This window comes from Balaenoptera ricei, unplaced genomic scaffold (assembly GCF_028023285.1).
Source record: "Balaenoptera ricei isolate mBalRic1 unplaced genomic scaffold, mBalRic1.hap2 scaffold_369, whole genome shotgun sequence".
Lineage (NCBI taxonomy): Eukaryota > Metazoa > Chordata > Mammalia > Artiodactyla > Balaenopteridae > Balaenoptera > Balaenoptera ricei.
The window spans coordinates 4,066-26,620 of record NW_026777577.1 but is presented as its reverse complement, the minus strand read 5'-3'; the positions used below and the strand labels follow the sequence as shown (position 1 = coordinate 26,620).

Genomic DNA, 22,555 nt, shown 5'->3' with positions numbered 1-22,555 from the left:
AGGGAGATATATTACATTGTTGTCAGGGTCTTATTGAGGCACTTAAAAGAAATGCAAAGTTGGTAGCTAATTCCTTTCACAGTGAGCTCCCCAGAAACAAAGACCTTGAGGATCATGGATTACAATCTGGAGATTTTGTTAATTAGAAAACACATCAAATCAAAGACTTTTTGTAGCCATGTCAGAAAGGACCTTATTAGGTATTATTAACTAATCCATGCACTGCCAAATTAAAAGCCATAGACTGATGGATTCACATCCCTCATTTCAAAAAGGGTTTTTGCATTGGACTGGTCTGTAGAGAGGAATGCTGACCTCAGACTTAAGTCAGTGCTCAAACAGAGGAGAAAGAACACCCACACCAGGAGGAAAAGATGACAGCAGTGGTAGACAGCTGACTCAAGAATCAGAACCAGGACTGTATGACCCATCCTACTAGTTCAAATGAACTGGTTTCTAAACATCTGTCTCACTATGAAAATTGAAAGTTATTTTTTTTTAAATGAAAGTTATTGTTTTACTTCTAGCTATACTTTTGCCTCAATGCTCATTATGGAAAGAAAATTATCTGGTAAAGTTGTCACAAAGTATAGCTACTGGGGGCAATCTAACCGATTGGTTGGATCTCTCATCAAATTCCTCAGTCAATAAAAATACTGATATAAGCCCTTCGTAATTCCTGTCACCGACTTTTCAGATGTTCCTAAAATTACCACTCAACTAGACTAACCTCTGTCTGGCCTTCAGGTTCAAATTCTTCAACATATTAATGGATCCATCCCTTGTCTGATACTATCCTCAGTTCTTAGAGACTGAGCACAGATTACCCCAAGGCTCCTTTGACCCATCTCTTACTTGATGAACAAATGTCTCAAAGAGAAAAAACATGAGTAAGTTATGCCAGTAACTCCCATATGTTAAATACAGTACAGATGGCTTTTGGAAAGCCTGCAAGAAAAATGATTCATGGGTTAACATTGTGTTAACTAAACTTCCAGTTAATGAGACTATCAATGAGAGCACTCTGGGAGGAATCACTTGTGCTCCCCCAGGTTTTGTCTTAGTATTGGAATTGACCCACCTTCTCAAGGATGTGCACAGAAATATCTTAATAGCTGGCAAATAGAAGGTTTATGTTTATTAGGATATTATGTTATCCCATTGTCTATACATATGGAAATAGAAGAACCTTCTTTCTCTCTTTATTACAGAGGCAATAAATCCATGTTAGCAGGATATCAAGATACTTGGTAGCAAAGTCTTTTGGGAATCTTGGTTCCTAGTGCAAGAGTATATGTAAACAGAGATATGATCAGAACTCTATCAGCTACCATCAAATAGCTGAGGGCTCTCTAAAAATCATTTCAGAACAGACAAAAAGTATAAGATAACAGGGTTGCCTTAGATTTTCCACTGGCTAAACAAGGAAGTATTTGTGCTACTGCTCACACTACTTGTTGCCCTTATATCAATACCTCTGCAGAAGAGATATACCTAGAAAAACATTCCCCAAAGATAAAATGGTTACAAGATGTAAGGCAAACTGACTCTAAGTGATCTGTTCAGTTGGCTCATCTCAGAAATAAGAATTTTTTCCCACTCTGCTTTACAGATGCTTATCATTGTCATAGTAGGTATCACTATTCTTTTCCTAGTTATAAATCTACGCATGACATGTATCACGCTTGCTTTAAATCTACTGCTGAAAGTACAAATACAATGTTTGTTCAACAGTTTGACATCACTGATAATATGTGTAGCCTATAAAATGTTTCCCTGTCAGCATATACCTCTGTGCTTGTTCACTATATCTGATTAGTTTTCCCCCCAAAATGGATAACTAGGAAAAAATACATATATATATATGTATGAAAAAGCCTGTCACTGAGGGACACGATGCACCCACTGCAGGCAGGTAGTACCACCCTGGCATCGAGGAACAAATATTTTGATCATCAAAGCTTTGTATCAAAAGATTTGCAATCAAAACATGGAAATGATGAAAGAAAATTTCACCTATTAAGGTACAGGGAAGTCATTTTGGCTTTAACCATTAAAGGGTGCATTGTCCAGAAGTAAAGAACGTCTATTTTGAAGATAGAGATAAATGCCTCCATTCCTGGGATGCAATTGCCATTATTCCTTCAATGGTAAGACTCCCTTCCCAGGTGTCAAGGCCACACTGATCCACTGTGTACATACTATTCTGTCTTTTTTTTCCCCCTTAAACCTGGAAGGAATGTACCTTCCTTGCTTTTTTTGTTCTGACAAGATATAAAACTATACTGAAAACCATGCTTCTATAGAGAAGTTCCTCACAGCTATCTGAGAGGCTGTCTTCCAGGCTGTAGTCCTCATTTTGGCTGGAATAAAACATTTCTCTATTATTATTATAGATTTTTTATTATTTCTGTCAACAGCGGGAAGGCTGAGAATACAATGTTACAGATGTCAACAGGGTTCAAATGCCAAATGTTAAGTAGCTTTCCCTTCCCTAAGGGAAATGGGAAACTATTAAGAGTTTTCACTGAACAGGTAATAAAGTATGGTTTATATTTTTAAGATTTATATTTAAAAATAAATTTTAAATTTTGACTGCAATATAGATTGGAAGTAGACAGGCAAACAGATTAAGATGTCATTGCAATCATTCAGGTTAAGAGGAATAACTGACCTGGAATTGTGACAATTTGGGTAGAATGTAAATATAGAATCCAAAATTATCTAGGAGGTGGAGTTGACTGGAATTGGTAAGTGAATGGATGTTGGAAGAGATGAAGATGCTTAGAATAGCTGTTGGTGCCATTTAATAAAGTAAAAACCACCATAAAATAAGTTGATTTAATGAAGAAATTTGATGAATTTTATTTTGGACTGTTGAGTTTGACTTGCTTTCATGATAGCCATTTGGAGGCGGCCCTAGTAAAAGAAAGATAAAGGAAGGAAAGAAAGAAGGAAGGAAGGCAAGCCAAATTCAGGTGAATATAGTTTATGACCAGTGATCAGTAAGAGATCAAGAGGTGAGATATTATGACTGGATGAATTCGAGCACTACAACAGAAAATATGGTTTAAAAATTGGGATTTAATTATTTATCATTTCAAATTCATCAATCTTGTGGATTGACAAAGGCAACCTTACCAGGATTATAAAAGAGGGTAGCATAAGTGGAGGAGAGAAGTAAGGTTTTTCTTGTAAGCCTAGGTAGGCTAGGTTGTAAATGGTGATATAGAAATTTAAGTAAATAAGAGAATTCCTCTTCAAGCCATGATAAAATAACAAAGAATAGACTTAACTTTTGACTTCAAACAACAGGAGAACTGGGCAAAATCAAACTATTGACTCCAAAACATTGGGAACGTGATGTGATACTCCTTGGCAGAAAGGAAATAAACATTATTAGCTCTACAATCACCTAAACTTTCTGGCTGGAACAATTTTCAGAAGCAGAAGAATGTGAGCAGACCCCACTCACTTTACTGAGTTAAGGAGGAAGAGATTACAGCTCCAGAGGCTGAGACAGTAGGAAATTATGGGGCAGAATTTGAATAAATGCTAGAGCTTGCTCTGAATCCAGTCTGTCTGGTTCCAGGCAGAGCCTGTGCTCTAGTTACTCTGCTCTGCTCTCTTTCTCTAGGTTACACAATATAGACCAATCTATCATTTGTCAGTTATTTCACCCCAGAAGGCCATACTTACTGCTTTCTGGTCTATTGCTCACCTCCCAAATCCAGCCCCTCATTACATCCAAATGTTTACAATTATGCACATCTTAAGCCCATTTTGGGTCAAGAGGTCTAATTTCTTATTAGGTCCACACTTCAATGATATCAAAGATTAACATCTCCAGAAGCATCCAGCTGTACCCTGCCATTAATTTACTAAAAAAGTGCATGCAAGAGAAAGGAAATTTAAGGAAACTAATATATATGATAGACCCCACAGTTCCTGAGCTCTCCTATTGGAGAGCAAACTTTTAATATGAAAAATTAAGTAGATCATCCCTTGATTTGTTGAGCATAATAAAGCTTATTGAAACTAATCAAATGACATTTTTTCTTAGGAAGGTCTTTCTGATATATAGCATTGGAAACTTACTTCATTGTTCATGATCATTAAGGCTTAATTTAATTTAATTCTATTTATTTTAATATTCAAACCTTTATTAGCTTCTGACACCAGTCAACCCCACTCCTGGGAGCAGTTCCCTCCTATACTTGTAAGATCATTTAATATGTACTTCGTAAGGAAGTCTGCATTTAGACTCAGGTTTGTTTGCTTGATTAATTTGGTGAACTTAAAGACATTGCTTAGTCAAAATTCAAACAACACATGGATTCTAAATTGCTCCAAGGTAAATTCTCAATTCTATACAATTTGCTGATTTTTAAAGGGGGGAAAAAAAAGATTTTCTAACTTTTCTCCAATTGTTTCCAAGGACAATTGACAATTTAATGCTATCATTTACATGTAGGCCAAAACATGATTTGTTCCTGTCTCCTTTTCATTTAATTCAACTTAAAAAAAAAAAAAAGTATTGATGGCCCACAATGAGCCAGGTTTTATTTCACTTTCCAAAGATACTTTAGTGAATCAAACAAAGATGCCTGCCTTTGTGGAGCTTATATTCTAGAAGCGATGGGGCAGCAGATAATGATAAACATGGACACATAAATGATATTTTACATTAAAAGGCCATGAGCCTTATGGAATGAAAGAACAAGGAAAGGGTTTTCAATTGTAGGCGGGGCCTGGGGGTGGATTCTACTTTTACTTAGGTCGGTATGGGTAGACCTCCTTTTGGTGATAGTTGAGCCAAAAATTTGAAGAAGTGAGGGACTTCACCCATGAAGCTATTTGGGGAAAATTGACCCATTCAGAGTCAGAGCAAAATCCTAAATGTGGAACTTGTCTGGTATGTTTGGAGAAAGCTATGAAGCTAGTGTCACCGGAGAAGCAGAAGGTGAACCGGAGCTCCCGCTGCATCTCAGTGATGTGAGATGTCTGAGAACTAAGGGAGGGGTAATCATGTGGGGCTTTTAAGTCATTTTGAAGAGTTTGGTTTATATTCAGAGTGAAACGGGAGCTAATTTAGAAAGACTGAACTTCTGTTTGTTAATGACAATTCTGGCTACCATATAGAGAAGTTGTGGGAGAGGAACTGGGGTCAAATCAGGTCACCTAATGATGAAGCGCTTCCTGTAATTCAGACAGGGAGTGACAGAAAATATAGCCAATCCAAATAAGTACATCTATTTCAGGAAACACCCTGAAGCATCTTTGAATAGGACACTATCTAGTTTACACACCAGTCACATCCGATATTCAAAGGATTTTATAAAGTTATCACTTTTAAGTTAAGTTTGGGAACACACATTCACTCCTCTTCTGTGGAGAATGGCTTTTGGCAAGATATTTTTAGTGCCATAACCACATTTCAGTGTGAATTCTTTGGTGTGCAGATTATATAAAATGCTTTGACGTATACTATATCAGTACACAGTAAAATCAAAGAGGAGAACTAAGCAGGGCTTAATTCATAGGCCTAGTGTTGCAAACTTCTTTCCCTTTGTCCCTCTGAAATCTGCTTCTCAGAGTTAGACACAATAGGTTGAGCAACAAGCAAGGATTAGGTATGGTTCACATATGATTCCAGAGTTGGTTTATAATCTTGAATGAGAATTGAAAAGTCAAAACCCCTTTACTACAATTCCTTTTCATGTGACTCTTGGGCATGCCATGTTTAAGAGGTACTGTGTCCCACATCCCTTTAGAAATACTAAGTATTTATCTAACTGCCATTCTCCTAGCTCTTTCTAGTCATGGCTCCAAACTGAGCCATGATTTTGAACCATCATTCAACATTTTAACGAGTATGTATTTATGTATCTAGTAGGTTTGGCCAGCCTGGCATTTTCATATGGATTCCCACATATACAGTTTAGGAAGATTACACACATTAAAATGGTTCTTTCTTCCAAAAGTCCCTGTTATATTTACTATAGAGAAAAAAAATTGGATGATCATTTTAACCCTTGCTAATGTTTTTTACAAGATTACAAAAAGTTTTATCTAATAAATAACATAAAATATAGATAAATTTTACAAAATATATACAGAGGTTTTATTAATAATTAATAATTAGTAAATAATTAATAACCAATACAAAACCAATCAGGGGGTTGCTGCTCAGATACACAATTATGAGGATAAAAACAGAACCAAAACAAACATCACTGGAATACAGACCCCCCTCAGCTCCACCACTAACTAATAATAGGGATTGTCCTTAAGGACCTCCTGCCTCCCTCTTGCTGTCAGAATCCATTGTTAGCGACACCCTTTCTCTCTCATCCCTCCACACGTGTACAAAACTCCCAGTACAACTGTATTTAGCTGTGTTCTTTCTCATATCAGGTAAAAAGTAATATGCAAATAAACATGTAATCAAAGAGGTGAGTTATTTTTCAAATCTTGTGAGTTGCAAGGTCTTCTTAGTATGAAAGCTAAGGAGAAATTCAATGTTTATATTAGAAAAAAAATGAATTTAATTATGAAATGTAATCAGCACTCATATTCTGTGTGCCTGCTCCTTGAAAAAAGTTTTGCTAAGTCATGCCTTCAATTTCAAGACCTTACAGTTCATTGGAATGAGGAACTATGAATAGATATGTGCACATCACTAACTCCAGTATAAGACACTGGGAGAGAAGAGCTGGAAGGTAGCACTATAATGCCCTAGATTGCACTAGACATTAAATCTTTACCCATAGGATACCCATTTCATTTTACTAAATGGCTCTCTATAAACCTAGTGAAATGAATGATTTGCCAGATATTGTAAAGAGGGTAGAACTACAGGATTTTATAGTGTAGGTTCAAACTCTTTGCCTGACTCTCATAGTTTATAAGCTAGTCTCTTGCAGCCTTAACACAATGATGTTAAAAGCAAAGCAGCTACAAATTCCCTACCGTCCTGTGCCCCCGTATCTCCAACCAGGAGTCGCTGAGAGGACAGAGCAAAGCGTCACCCTGCTGAATAGCAATTACTGCTTCTGTAATACCTATAATAACTGGCCCTAGTTTATAAAATTGAAACAAATTGCTTACAAGTAATTATTCTCAAGCAACATAAATAGTTTAAAGCTATTGCATCTGAAAAGTTAATTACCCTGAGTGCAACTCAGCATAATTTTCTTTTATAAAATATTTTATATTAAAAACCAGGCTGTTCACTAATGTCAGACAAAGGATTGTTCCCTTTGTGACAAGTTCACTTTTAATTTGCTTTTATTAATTATTTACTGATCCTATTCATAAAGAAAAACTGGAAATATATTACATAGCCTTTTATTTTTGGACATTGAGATATATTTAGAACTAAAGAGGAAATGAAGGAAGTAAATGTTCTTGTAATTCTTCACTCTCTGGCCGCTTCTATTCCAGAGACAGGAACAGCCCCCAAGACCACACTGTGAATTAGTCTGAGAATATCAACTGGGCTCAGAAACTTCCTCTCCCCCGCCCTCCAGCAAAACACATTTTATAACCAATCTTAACGAGCTGCAGTCTAGTGACTGTCAGTGGTCATACCAACAAAGCTGACAAATTAATTTACCTTAAAGCATAGTTAAGTGGTAATAGCAGTGCTGTTTTCTCAGAGAATGTTTGCATGTCAGTAGGGACTCCAGGTTACCCCAAAGGAATTGGCAATTAATAGTGAAGCTATACAAATGGCACTGATCAGAAATATGTATACAAATGGGACAGTATCAAGGTATATATATTTTTTCTACATATATTTGCTCCTACAATTTCAATTAGATAATGATTTTCTGTTTTCTTTCTCAGTGGACATTTGTTGTAGGAAAGCAGAAAAAAGCAGCTTAAAGCCAAAGACTTTTCCAGTATTTTATAAAATCTGAAATTGAATAAAGAGGTAGGTGTTCCACATTAGAAATAAAGAGGATGATAACTTTGGGAAAGACAAGCCAACAATTGGCTGGTTTTCCCCAAGGATCAAAGCAGGTTGGAAGAACCTGAGGATTGTGAGAGTCATGAGCTGACCTCCACCTGTTTGTGGGGAGGAGGCTGGGGGTGAGCTCGGGCTTATGGAAAAGGATGGAACTGAGCAATGTGGACGCTGGATCCCCACCCAGGAGCATCTGTATTGACCTAGTTCCTGAGCACGGCCCAGAAGCAACAGAGCTAATGGGAATGTGTCCTATAATACCTTGGGGCCATGTAAACATGTAAAGCACTGCGTTGTGCTGGAGTGGAAGTGTGCGCCCCAGTAACTGAGTTTAAATTGTACTTCTCCCATTCCTAGTAACTCTATTTTTGCATCCACACTCCAATCTCTCAGCTTCTGTCTTTCTAGGTGTCTCCTTGAGCACTATGCATCACAGCAGATGCAAAGCAGGGTGTGATACATCTTTCTGGAGCATCAAGTTTTTTTTGTTTTTTTTTAAAAGTATTTATTTATCTATTTATGGCTGTGTTGGGTCTTAGTTTCTGTGCTAGGGCTTTCTCTAGTTGTGGCAAGCGGGGGCCACTCTTCATCGCGGTGCGCGGGCCTCTCACTGTCGCGGCCTCTCTTGTTGCAGAGCACAGGCTCCAGATGCACAGGCTCAGTAATTGTGGCTCACGGGCCCAGCTGCTCCGCGGCACATGGGATCTTCCCAGACCAGGGCTCGAACCCGTGTCCCCTGCATTGGCGGGCAGATTCTCAACCACTGCGCCACCAGGGAAGCCCGAGCATCAAGTTTATTAACTAGAATTGGAAGAACCAAGGAGTCCTTGGAACAAGAACTATCCCCCTCCCCCACCAACACGGAAGACAGAAGAGTGGGGGAGGGGAGACGTGACCCAGGAATGACAGTCCAGTCTCTGAAGTTTCACCCAGGTGGGGGTTGAGGGGCAGACCTGCAGCCACGGTGGCCTCGCTTTCGGTCGCCCGGGCTGCTCCGGACCATCCTCTGAGCTGGCCAGGGTCTTGGATACGATGCTTCTGAAGGCCGCACAGAGAACACCCTCATCTTCCACTGGACCGGGCCCCAGGGAGCGCGGCGGCCTGACCTTCCTGCCTCGGTCATGCATGGGGTTCACATGGGCTCACTTTATTATGACGCCTCTTGCTGGGCAGCTTGCAACAAAGATGTTTCAAAACAAAGTTCCAGATTCTCCTAGCCACCCCTTGCTTTTTCTGGCTGTGGCCAGAGGGAGTGGATGAGGACACACTCTCAGGCTGCCCAGTGTGGGAGGACCCTCCAGTGTTGGACACACCCGGGGGGCAGCTGGTTCCCTCTGGGGCTCCAATCCTGCTGCTGGTGGAGGGGGATGTCCCAGTGCCACACTGGGGGGCTGGGCTGGGGGTGGCAGTCCTCGCCTCCAGGCTGGGTGGGGGACAGGCAGACTCACCGGTCTTCTGCTCCGCCTGCTGGTCTTCCTGCAGCTGCACGTTTTCTCCCTGGTAGAGCCACCTGCTTTTCAGGGGGGACACCACAGGGCTTTGAGAAGGCTCAAGTTCACTGCCGCTGAGGTCCCCGCGACAGAAGGGCCTCACAGTTACGATGGAGGCCCCTACCTGGGGTTTCTTGGCGCTCACACTGCCTGTTCCAGCATCCTGGATCTGGTCGCAAGTCAAGCCCGGAGTCGTCACCGTTGTCACCTTCAGGTCCTCTTCACAGGGTGGCTGGAGTGGCTCCTTCTGGCCCATGTTTAACCAAGCATGCCCCATGAGGTCAGGTAAGGTGCCTCTGTCACTGGGGTTGAGGGCAATCATTTTTTGTAATAGATCCCTTATCTCCAAAGACAGATAAGGTGGGATGTGGTATTTCCCTTGTAGGACTTGCTTCCGCAGCTCCTGGTAGTCTTTTCCCCAAAAGGGCTGGCACCCAGTTACCATGGCGTAGAGCACTACTCCCAGGCTCCACACGTCCACCGCAGGGCCGTAGCTCTGCCCCAGGAAGATTTCCGGGGCAAAGTAAGGGGGTGTGCCGCAGATTGTGTCCATTTGTCCAGAGTCATCACACTTGTTGCTGAAGCCAAAGTCTGTAAGTTTGATATTCATGTTGGAATCAAAGAGGATGTTCTCTGGCTTCAGGTCCCGATGCACGATGCCCCTCTGGTGGCAGTGCTGCAGGGCGGAGAGCAGCTGCTGGAACGGGCCTCGGGCCTCCGCCTCTGTCATACGGTCATGGATCTTCAAATAGTGGCACATGTCCCCCCCACTGAGGTACTCCATCACCAGAATAAATGCCTCCTCTGTGTTAATCGCCCCCAGCAGTTTTACAATATTGGGGTGATTCAGGAGCTTCATACTGCACACTTCCCGGAAAACTGCCTGGACACTTGCGACGCTCTGACGCCTTTTCTTAATCACCTTGAGAGCCACCTGTGTCCCGGTCAGAATGTGCCGCGCCAACTTTACTTTACTGAAGGTGCCTTCACCAATGGTGCGGAGGATCTCAAAGCCATCAATATGAGCCTCCTTGTCAGCAGAGTTGGCTGTGAGGCCCTGCATCATGGTGACCTGCTAACTACACTGACTGACAGCACTACCTAGCAACGCTAACTACGCTAACTAACAATGCTAACTGTACTAACAGTGCTAAGTGTGCTGTCTCTACTAGCAGCGCTAACTACGCTAACTGTACCAACAGTGCTAACTAGCACTAACTACACTAACTATGCTAATCAAGTATTAACTACACCAGCTATGCTAACTATACCAACAGTACTGACTATGCTAACTGTACTAATCTAGCAATACTAACTAAAATTAAGATACAAATGAGAAAAAGAACAAAGGAAGAAAAGAAAGCAGAAGAAATGGAAAAGAGACACCAAAAAATTGAGAAGAAAAAATTTAAAACTAAAAGAAATGATAAAGAGAGAAAAATGAGAAAAAGGCAAAGAAGAAAGAAAAATGAGAAAGATAAAAAAGAGTAGAGAAAAGAGAAAAATAAATCAACAAAACGGCAGAAACAAGGAAAAAACAAGCTAACTGTAGGTCCAAGGCCGTCAGGTCACCAAAAGCAGCTTCCTGGGCTCTAAGGACCAAAAACCTGGGCCCAGCTGCCCCTTTTACAGGGCTCTGTGAAGTACATCACAGTGGTGCACTCTGAGGTCAGAGCAAGAAATGGACGCATCACAGCTGGGGGTAAACCACAGGGGTTTTCTCACTTCTTGAGTTCAAGGCCCCTTTACACTTAGGAAAAAGGATCCCAAAGAAATTTTTCTTTACGTGTGTTATTAGATATTGGTATTCACTTTGTTATAAATTAAAATCTGTAGGATACTTCAGTGGCCTTTTTATTTCTCGTTTGAAAATCTGTAATAATTTTAAAGACCTCATAATGTCTACACTTGAAATATTCAATTCCTTTTCCTTAAATTCTGGTCTCAAAATAATGTTACAACTTAACTGACTTCACGATACTATACAAAATGTTCTGCTGCATAAGACACGATAAGGTACATTATGAAAGTTCTATGAAGCTGAGAGAAGATTTGCCAGGAAGGTCATGAGCAGATTTCTCATCAGGAGCCTCGGAGGCCAGATGGCATGGCTCAATGTACTTCAAGTGTTGAAGGAAAGAAACCATCAACCAAGAATCCTATATCTAGCAAAACTTTCCTTCGAAAATGAGGGAGAAATCAAGACATTCCCAGTTAATCAAGAGTTCTTAACCACCAGACCCGCCTGCCACAGGGAGTTCTTCAGGTTGGAGTCAAGGACCCTGCACAGTAGCTCAAAGCCTTATGAAGAAATAAAGACCTCTGGCAAAAGTAGATAGACGGGCGATGAGAAAAGCTAATCCTGTTGTAACTTTGGTTTGTAGCTCCACTTTTTGTTTTCTATTTGATTTAAGAGACTAATATATAATAAAACACACCACACACATAGAGATCAAAAAAAAAAATCTATACCTAAAGCTATTACTAGAATTAAAAAATTTCACACATCTTATTAATATATACACTTGATGAAAAAAGCGTTGAAAATTAGCATCAATATTGATATAACTATTTAGGAATTTAGATTACATGTTCCCCTATGTAATTCAATTAATATTTGGGAGAAAATTAGGAGATAAAAATTCTTTGAAATCTTAACATTTCATTATAAAAATAACCTTAATAATTACATAAATGAAGTAGAACTTTGGTGTGTAGATTTCTATCTACATATACATGGAAAATTATGAAATATATACAAACATGTACACACAGAATGGCCTTTACATATTCTATGAAAAATTCGTTCCCACCAACTAATGTATCACGGAAAAAAATTTCCAGAGGAGATATAGATAGATAGATAGATAGATAGATAGATAGATAGATAGACAGACAGACATGGATATATGTATCTATGTTTGCCTCTATAGACCCTTACTAGTAGTTGACATTATGGATGGTTCTACTAATTGACTCTTCTCAAATTTCTCCATGTAAGTTTGAGATAAACATGTAGGACAGCTTTCTTACCATGTGGGTAGTAAATGGGAGCAACAAGGACTATTGAAGGAGAACACAGCACATTGCTGCATTAGTCTACTGAATATACTAAAAGGAGAAATTGAACCATCCCCATGTCAATCCTTGGGGATTAAGCAGAAGAACAAGGTGTTTACGTTATTCAAGTTTCAAACAAGCGAACAAACACCTCAGCACTTCCAGGTAACTACATTTCCACAAAAACTCCTATGAACATGCCAATAAGTCCAGAGCATCAAGAACTATGGCTAAAGAGGCCTTATGAGGCACTCAAAGACCTCACTTAGCCTAGAGTAAGTGGTTATACAGACTAATCCTTCTGTAACCCAAGTGAGGGGTGGAGAAGAAGCACTTCCTCATAGCATAGGGCAGTGGTGATGGACAGAGAATATGCAAGGAATGAACTCTTAATACTGGCATCTTGTAGGCACACAGAGTACATAGATCATAGGAACAATGAGAAAAGAAACCTTTAGTTCCTTTAATTGGCTGAATTCATTAGAGGCTAGTATGGTTTAGACAAAAAAAAAAAAAAAAAAGAGGCTCTTTCTAGCACAAGAGTTGGAAGATTGGTGGCCTATTTCAGTAGTTCTTATATAATCCAAACTCAGGTGAACAAGCGTTAGAGACAATATACTTTTATTATTATCAATCTTTGTAGGAGAGGCATAAACCCAGTCTGATTATATTTGAAAAAAAACTACTGTGATAATACTTCCCTTCCATGTGTTGGAGTATAATCTGCCATAATATATTTGGAGAAAATCTGGAATTTATCATATTCACAGTGAAAAAAAGAACAATCTGCCAGGGATTGGGGAGGGGAGGAGGGAAGGATGAACAGCTAGAGCAGACAGGATTTTTAGGGCAGTAAAACTATTCCACATGATGTGGTGGTAATGGTGGGTACATAACATCATGCCTTTGACAAAACCCACAGAACTGTAGATCACAAAGAATGTGAGCTCTTAAAATAACTGACTTTATTTTATAACAATGTATCAATGTAGGTTCAATTTTAACGTGCTTACCACACCAAGGCAAGATGTTAATAATGAGGGCAAGGGAAGGAGTGGGAGGGGGAGTATATGGGAACTCTGAACATGCTGCTCAATTTTTCTGCAAGCTCAAAACTATTCTAAAAATAAATTCCAATAATTCAAAAAATGTAAAGGGAATAAGAAAGGCATATTAAGTTAATACTAAACTAAAAACTTTGGAGTAGGCATATTAATTTCAACAAAGCTGATTTAAGAATCAGCTTGGGACACCTGGAAACAAAGGGCAGGGTTAGCCCCTACAGCCAGTGCTGCTTTACAAGATTTGGACTAAACACATAACTGAGTCTTTTGCTCCATGTGGGAGTGAAGAAAAGTGTAGGAGGGGCCTTGCCTCCAGCCTTACAGTGAGCTCCCTGAGGGGTTGTTCTCTATCTTGTTTCACACTGAGACTGTTTATTGGTGACATTCTTTCTGGGTCAAAACCATTCCAGTGGGGGTAAGCTGAGACGAAGTGAGAGAGTGTCATTGACATATAGACACTACCAAATGTAAAATAGATAGCTGGTGGGAAGCAGCCGCATAGCACAGGGAGATCAGCTCGGTGCTTTGTGACCACCTAGAGGGGTGGGATGGGGAGGGTGGGAGGGAGGGAGATGCAAGAGGGAAGAGAAATGGGAACATATTGTATATGTATAACTGATTCACTTTGTTATAAAGCAGAAGCTAACACACTATTGTAAGGCAATTATACTTCAATAAAGATGTTTAAAAAAAAAAAAAAAAGATGTTAAAAAAAAATTTTTTTTAATTAAAAATACCAAGGAAAAGGTGGGACATTACATATTAATAAAAGTATCAATTCTCCAAAAAGACATAAAAATCCTAAAGTTGTGGAATCTGACATCAAGCTTTCAATATATGTGAAGCAAAAACTGATAGATCAAGTAGGTACAGAATCAGTAAGGATAGACTTGACCTGGACAGTAACAGCAATCAAACTAATATAATTGGCATTTATAGAATACTCCACTCAACAACAATAAAATATACATTTTTCTCAAACTCATGTGGATCACAGAGAAGAGTCTCAAGAGGAATTTTAAAAAGCAATTATATAGAAATAAAAATTTAAAAAAAATTGTAGATACAGAGAAAGCAGTGCTGAGAGGAAAATTAAGTGCATATATTCAGAAAGAAGAAAGATCTATAATCAGTAATCTGAGCTCCACCTCAGGAAACTAGAGAATGAAGAACAATTTAATATTAGTGTAAGCAGAAAGTAAAAAGAAATAATACATATGTGAGCATAAGTTATTGAAACTGAAAACTTTAGTAGAGAAAATCAATGAAACCAAAAACGTCTTTGAAAAGACCAGCAAAACTGATAAACCTCTAGCCAGGTTAACAGAAAAAGAAAAGAAAAGAAAAAATAATTACCAATATCAGAAATTAAAGAGACGTCATCCTGACCTGTTTCATGAATGTTAAAAAGGCAGTAAAGAACAACAAGCAGAACTCTATAATTTAGATGAAACAGAATGATTTTTTCACAGACACAAATGCTTAAAAGTTACACAAGGAGAGACAGGTCATCTGATCAGGCCCATATCTATTAAAAAAAAATTGTATCAATAATCAAAAACCTTCCAAAAAAGAAACCTTCAGTTCAGATAGTCACCGGTGAATTTTACCAAATCAAAAGAAACGGTGCCAATTACCACATTCCCTTCCAGAAAACAGAAGCTGAGGAAACTCATTCTATGAGGTCAGCATTACCATAATACCAAAACCAGACACAAGCATTACGTGAAATAAAAATATTTATATATCATGTTAAGAAGTTGAAAACTTTCTCACTAAAATCCAGAAAAAAGGAAAGATATTCTCTTTTACTCTTCCTACTCTCCGTTTTACTGAGATTTTTAGCTAGTACGTTAAAACAAGAAAGAAAAAAAAAGAGAAAGTATTTGGCTTGGAAAGGATTAAATAAAGCTGTCTATACTTGCAGATGACATGATTGTCTCTGCAGAAAAATATAATTTTGGAAAATTATGGAAATAATAAAGGACTATAACAAGGTCACAGGATTCATGGTTTAGTATATATTCTTGTGTATATGCTGTACATACATATATATGTATTTTGTATATATACCGTACATATAAATATAAACACACATACATTTAATAAGTCAATGAAATTTGAAATTAAAACATACCATGTTGGGCTTCCCTGGTGGTGCAGTGGTTGAGAATCTGCCTGCCAATGCAGGGGACACGGGTTCGAGCCCTGGTCTGGGAAGATCCCACGTGCCGCGGAGCAACTGGGCCCGTGAGCCACAACTACTGAGCCTGCGCGTCTGGAGCCTGTGCCCTGCAACAAGAGAGGCCGCGATAGTGAGAGGCCCGCGCACCGCGATGAAGAGTGGCCCCCGCTTGCCGCAACTAGAGAAAGCCCTCGCACAGAAACAAAAACCCACCACAGCCAAAAATAAATAAAATAAATAAATAAAATAAATTTCTAGTTAATATTAAAAACAAAAAAAAACATACCATGTATATTGTACCATAAAGATGAAGTACTTAAATATAAATCTAACAAAATATGTATAGGAACTATATGTGCAAAACTATAAAATGCTGATAAAAGAAACCAAAGATTAAATAAATCAAGAGTTATTCTGTGTATACTGACTGGAAAAATCAATATTATTAAGATGTTTATTCTTCTTAACTGTATCTATATATTCCATGCAATTCCAATCAAAATTCCAGTGAGCTATTTTCTTGATATTGACACACTAATATCAAGTTAATGTGGAAAGGAGAAAGACCTAAAATTGCCAAAACAATAATAGAAGATTAACAGCATAGCTGTAGTGCTAACAATTCCTGATTTCAAGAATTACTATAAAGCTACAGTAATCAAGAGAGCATGATATTGGCTCAAGAATAGACACATAGATCAATTAAACCATATAAACAGCCCAGAAGGAGATGCACAGAAATGCAGTCAACTGGTATTTCACAAGGGACAAAGACAATCAAGAGAGGAATAGATGAATGGATAAACAAAGTGTGGTACATTCAAACAGTGCAATATTATTCAATGAAGAAAAATAAATGAACTAAAATGCCATGAAAGGATATGGATGAATATTAAATGTATAGGGTAAAATGAAAGAAGCCAGTAGCAGAAGTCTACATACTGAATTATTCCACTTATATGACATCTGGAAATGACAGAACCTATAGGCATGGTAAATCAGTAATGGCCAGTAGATTAAAGAAGGGCTAGAAATGATGATGAAACACAGGGAATATGTTCAGAGTTTCAAAACAATGCTGTATACTTTCATTGCAGATACATGACACTAAGCATTTGTAAAATTCCATAGAGCTTTACAGCTCAAATAGTAAATATTAATATAAACAAATTTAAAAAAATCATTTAAGAGGTCAGGGGAATCCAGGATGGGTGCAGAATGTAACTCGGGGCTGGGTATATGGGAACCGTCTGTATTACCCTTTCAATTTTTCTATAAATCTAAAATCTTTTCTAAAAACAAAAACTTATTTTTAAAAAATTCTGCAAGACACAAATAGAATACATTCAAAGAAAGTCACATCATAGTCAAACATCATAAATGAAAATAATATTTAACCAGAAAATAAAAAGATACATTATATTCTGGCACAACAATAAGAAGAATGAGAGCTAACATCATCAGAAACAAGTGAAGCCAGAGATAATAAAATCATATATTTAATGAAATTATAGGAAAAATGTGTAACCCCCAAATTTTATATCTACTAATAATTTTGTCCCAAAATTAAGGTTAAATAATGAAATTTTCAAATAAACAAGAACAGGCAGAATTTGTTGCTAGCTGAACCAGACTGCAAGGAATACTGTTGATAGCGCTTCAGATAAGACAAAGAAAACCAAACCAAACCAAAACAAACAAACAAAAATGAGCACAAATTTACTGATGTACGTATCTGCAGGAAGAAATGAAGATCACTGGAAAGGGAAATTGTGAATTTAACTATAAAATAATATTTATAAAATATATTAAATAGTTACTAACTCTTTGAAGAAAAAACTACACTGCAGATACATAACACATAATAGAAGGAGAATGAGTGACAACTAAAGTACAAAGGACAAAACAACAATACATGGTATTTTACTTACAATAATGGCTAATGGGCATAATTTAAGTCACTTTGAAAAGTGAAAGATTAAAAAGCTGAATTTAGAAAATAACCAGTAATAACACAAAGCAACATACATTTAAAACATTGACAGAATTAACAGGAGCTACAGAAAAATATACAATGAACCACAGCTATTTCAAATAGGATTTTCTCATAATTAAAAACAAAAAAATCAGTAATGCTATAAAAGCTTTATTTTTTATTGAAGTAAAATTGATGTATACCATTATAAAAGTTTCCGGTGTGCAACACTGTAATTCAATACACAACGGGATCATCATCAAAAGTGTAGTTATCATCCATCACCACAGAGTTGATCCCTTTTACCCATTTTGCCCACCTCTCAACCCCTTCTCCTCTGCTATATCTGTTCTAGATATAAAAGTTTTAAACTATATTATTATCTAACTTACCTAACAGAAATTTATAGAATACTACATCTGGCAGCTAAAATACATAGTCTTTGGGGCTATAAAACAAGTCTCAATAAGTCACAAAGGATCATATGTTCTGTGAACATACATAAATGAATAAGTGTTTTCGCGAAGAATAATGAGATAATCTTATGTGTTTGAGAATTAGCAGTACGTGTCTAAATTAACACTTCTTTAAAAAAATGCAATGGGAATTTAAAATATATTATTGACAGTATGGAAATAGAAATTTCCCTTATCAAAACTTATATGATTGAGGCAAAACAGTCTTTGGATATACTTTATCATTTAAATATGAAAGTTTAAAAAATCAATAAGCTAAGCCTCCATCTCAAGATTCTAAAAAGGAAAAAGGAAAATTTAAAACCCAGAGGAAGAAGAAGGATAAAAAGTAGAATGATGAGAACAAAGATCAAAGATATAAAATAGAGAAAAATAACAAAGCCATAAGCTTTAATCTTTGAAAGTTTAATAAAATTGATAAACTCTGTAGTAGTAGAATAATACCCCCTCCCAAGTTGTAAAAGTGTTATTTCCCAGAACCTGGGAATATGTTCCCTTACATGGCAAAGAGACATTGCAGATGCAGTTAAGTTAGGATCTCCATAGCGTTTCCTGAATTACCCTGGTGAGCCAGTGTAATCACAAAGGTCCTTATTTTGAAAAAGAGTAGACGAGGGAAGCAGAAGTGTCGGAGTCAGAAAAGGAGATGTGACAGTGGAAGCAAAGTGAGAATGATTTCATTTCAGGCTGTAAGTATGGAAGGGGGCCAGTAGCTGAGGATTGGGGAGAGCCTCTAGAAGCTGAGAAAGGCAAGAAAATGGATTCCCAGAATGTGCAGAAGGAATGGGGTCCTGTAAACATTTTAACTGTAGCTTAGTTGGACCTATTTTGAACTGTGATCTCCAGAACTGTAAAATAATAAATTTGTGGTGTTTTAAGTCACTAAGATTGTGTTAATTTGTTACAGCAGCAACAAGAAACTAAGAGAAACCCTTAGCAAGACTGATAAAAAATGTGAAGTACACACAAATTAACGTTAACTGAAAGCAATATAGTGGTGCCAATACACATATTTTCAAATTAAAGGAGAATAAGAGAATAGTGTATTTCCTTCTTGATTTTCAATACTGTATTTAGCAGAAACCAACTTTATTTATTAGCATAAGGACATAGGGGCGACAATGAAAAACAACAATCATAAGGAGAAAAAAGAAAAGAAAACAAAATGTACTATTTAATTAATTGTAAATGGATTTAAAAAATCATCCATTTTTAATTTGCTGTTTGTTAACTTTTTTTTTTTAACAGCTTTATTGGAGTATAATTCCTTTACAGTGTTGTGTTAGTTTCTGCTGTATATCAAAGTGAATCAGCTATACATATACATATAGCCCCAGATGCCCTCCCTCTTGCCTCTCCCTTCCCCTGTCCCTATCCCACCCCTCTAGGTGGTCACAAAGCACGGAGCTGATCTCCCTGTGCTTGAGTATCCTTTTAAAACAGCAAGATGTCCGGATCCTAATATCAATAAAACAAATTAGGACAATAAATGACTCCATTAAAATAAATCTGTTGCCCATAAATTTTCTAGCAATTAATATAAATCAACTTTATTATAAATTGTATAGTACACTCCTGCCAAATTGAGAACTATATATTTTATTTCCATCTGTATTTTGAAGTGTGAATACTAGAAAATTAGCTTTAATAAAAGCTCAATTAATCTAAGTAATAATGCTTAAATATCTCTTGGTGTGAAGGGTCTTGAAACACATGATTTTCCATCCCAACGCCAGTTTTGTCTAATCATCTTATGGGCAAAATTTATGTAATATTTTTGCTTTGAAAAATCTATTTGGAACAAAGAAAACTATAGTTAGGCAACAATTCCTGTATTGTTGAAAATTAGCAACTGTTATCACAACAACAACAATAAAATGTACTTTGACTCCAATGTAATTATGTACTTAATTTTTCTCTTTTTTAATTTTCAAGAACCATTTTTTATTACACCCATATAAGAAAATTTACTTATCGGTGTTATTTATATTTAATTTACAAGAAGACTGAAGCAACAGTTATGTCACTATTATATATTGCTTAAATTTTTTCACTGATTTTATGTTAGAGTTATTTGGAAAGTTTATAGTCCTTAAATTTCGATTAATGTCCTCACATTTTGTTGCATGTGTGCTCAGTTCTCCCAAAAATTATTTGAACTTGACCACTCTGAATATAAAGCTGGCATTCAAGTCAATCAAAAAATTACTTATGTCTCTGGTGAAATGTCTATTTACGTCTTCCGCCCATTTTTTAATTGGATTGTTTGTTTTTTTTGATATTGAGCTGCACGAGCTGTTTGTATATTTCGGAGATTGATCCTTTATCTATTGTTTCACTGGCAAATATTTTCTCCCATTCTGAGGGTTGTCTTTTCATCTTATTTATGGTTTCCTTTGCTGTGCAAAAGCTTTTAAGTTTAATTAGGTCCCAGAAGACATACAGATGGCCAAGAGGCACACAAAAAGATGCTCAACATCACTAATTATTAGAGAAATGCAAGTCAAAACTACAGTGAGGTGACACCTCACACCGGTCAGAATGGCCATTATCAAAAAATCTAGAAACAATAAATGCTGGAAAGGGTGTGGTGAAAAGGGAACCCTCCTGCACTGTTGGTGGGAATGTACGTTGATACAACTATGGAGAACAGTGTGGAGGTTCCTTAAAAAACTAAAACTAGAACTACCATATGACCCAGCAATCCCACTACTGGGCATATACCCTGAGAAAAGCATAATTCAAAAAGAGACATGTACCACAGTGTTCACTGCAGCACTATTTACAATAACCAGGACATAGAACTAACCTAGATGGATAAAGAAGATGTGGCACCTATATACAATGGAATATTACTCAGTCATAAAAAGAAACGAAACTGAGTTATTTGTAGTGAGGTGGATGGACCTAGAGTCTGTCATACAGAGTGAAGTAAGTCAGAAAAAGAAAAACAAATACGTATGCTAACGCATATATATGGAATAGATTCCATATATGCAATCTAAAAAAAAAAAATGGTACTGATGAACCTAGTGGCAGGGCAGGAATAAAGATGTAGACATAGAGAATGGACTTGAGGATATTGGGTGGGAAGGGAAAGCTGGGGCGAACTGAGAGTAGCATTGACATACATACATTACCAAATGTAAAACAGTTAGCTAGTGGGAAGAAGCAGCACAGCACAGGGAGATCAGCTCGGTGCTTTGCGATGACCTACAGGGGTGGGATAGGGAGGATGGGAGGGAGGCTCAAGAGGGATATGGGGATATATGTATGCATATGGCTGATTCACTTTGTTGTACAGCAGAAACTAACACAGTATTGTGAAGCAATTATACTCCAATAAAGATCTATTTAAAAATTACTTAGGATTTAAGTGAAATTCATTAAGACTAAGTACTTAATGAAAATTAGCAAGGTCTTTTATCTCTCTTTAGAAACAAATATCCATTTTTACCTTTACTTGATATATCTGAAGTAACATATATAGATTTGCCTTTGAATATTACATTTCTTCCATCTGGTCCCCTACTATTTTGGAAAGCTTGGTCCTTTCTGAGTGAGAAACATAAGATTTGAAATGATTAAGGTCCATTTATAACATTACTATTTGCTTAAATTTTATATCATTATCTGTCATTATTGAGTAGAATGCATCACCCCTGAAGGAGGCATATGAGTCTAACGATAAAAATATAAGGATGAGGCATATATTTAGGTCATGGATAACTCAGCAGGTAATGAAGAACGGAGTAGGCATTTAAAATCCCCTACATCTGAAAATCTTGTAAGCCAAAAGATGATTCTTAAACTACAGAAAATGTTATGTGTTTATCTAATTGCTTGATATTGTTTCTTGTTTTCTTTCATAAAGATGCATGGTACTGCTATTGGGGAAATTAAATTTACTTAGACCGCATGAAATCGTAAAATAAAACAGTACTAATTATTACTAATACTAATACTATGAGAAGAAGAAGGAGAAGAAGGAGAGGAAGAGGGGAAAATTCAATTGTAATAATTTCCATTTTTAAGTATTTTATGTCCCAAGCTCTCTGCTATGTGGTATATGTGAATTAACTTATTAAATCATCTCACCAGACTTGTGGGTAAGTACTACACTATATAAGATTCTTTTGCCTGAAAAAAATAGAAAATCCCAATTCAGTAAGAAAAATGTATTACCTCATATAGCAAAGACTCTAAAGGTCAGGCACCCCCAGGGTTGTTTAATTCAGTGGCTGAATGATGTCATCAAGAACCCAGCTTTTTGCGTTATTTTCTGACCTGCCCTCCTCAGCACCTTTGTTCTCAGCCTTCCTCCCTTCATGAG

At 37.3% G+C, this 22,555-nt stretch overlaps 1 long non-coding RNA gene across 1 annotated transcript in view; it reads right to left on the bottom strand.

Annotated features, from left to right (window-relative positions):
* LOC132358773 (uncharacterized) overlaps positions 1-21,698 on the bottom strand; it is a 200,685-nt gene extending 178,987 nt beyond the window's left edge. The window contains exons 1-2 of the long non-coding RNA XR_009500518.1: positions 21,680-21,698; positions 15,724-15,878 (exon numbers count right to left, since the gene is read on the bottom strand). This is a non-coding gene — a long non-coding RNA (uncharacterized LOC132358773). The remainder of the gene's footprint in view (positions 1-15,723; positions 15,879-21,679) is intronic.
* Positions 21,699-22,555: the final 857 nt, after the last annotated feature.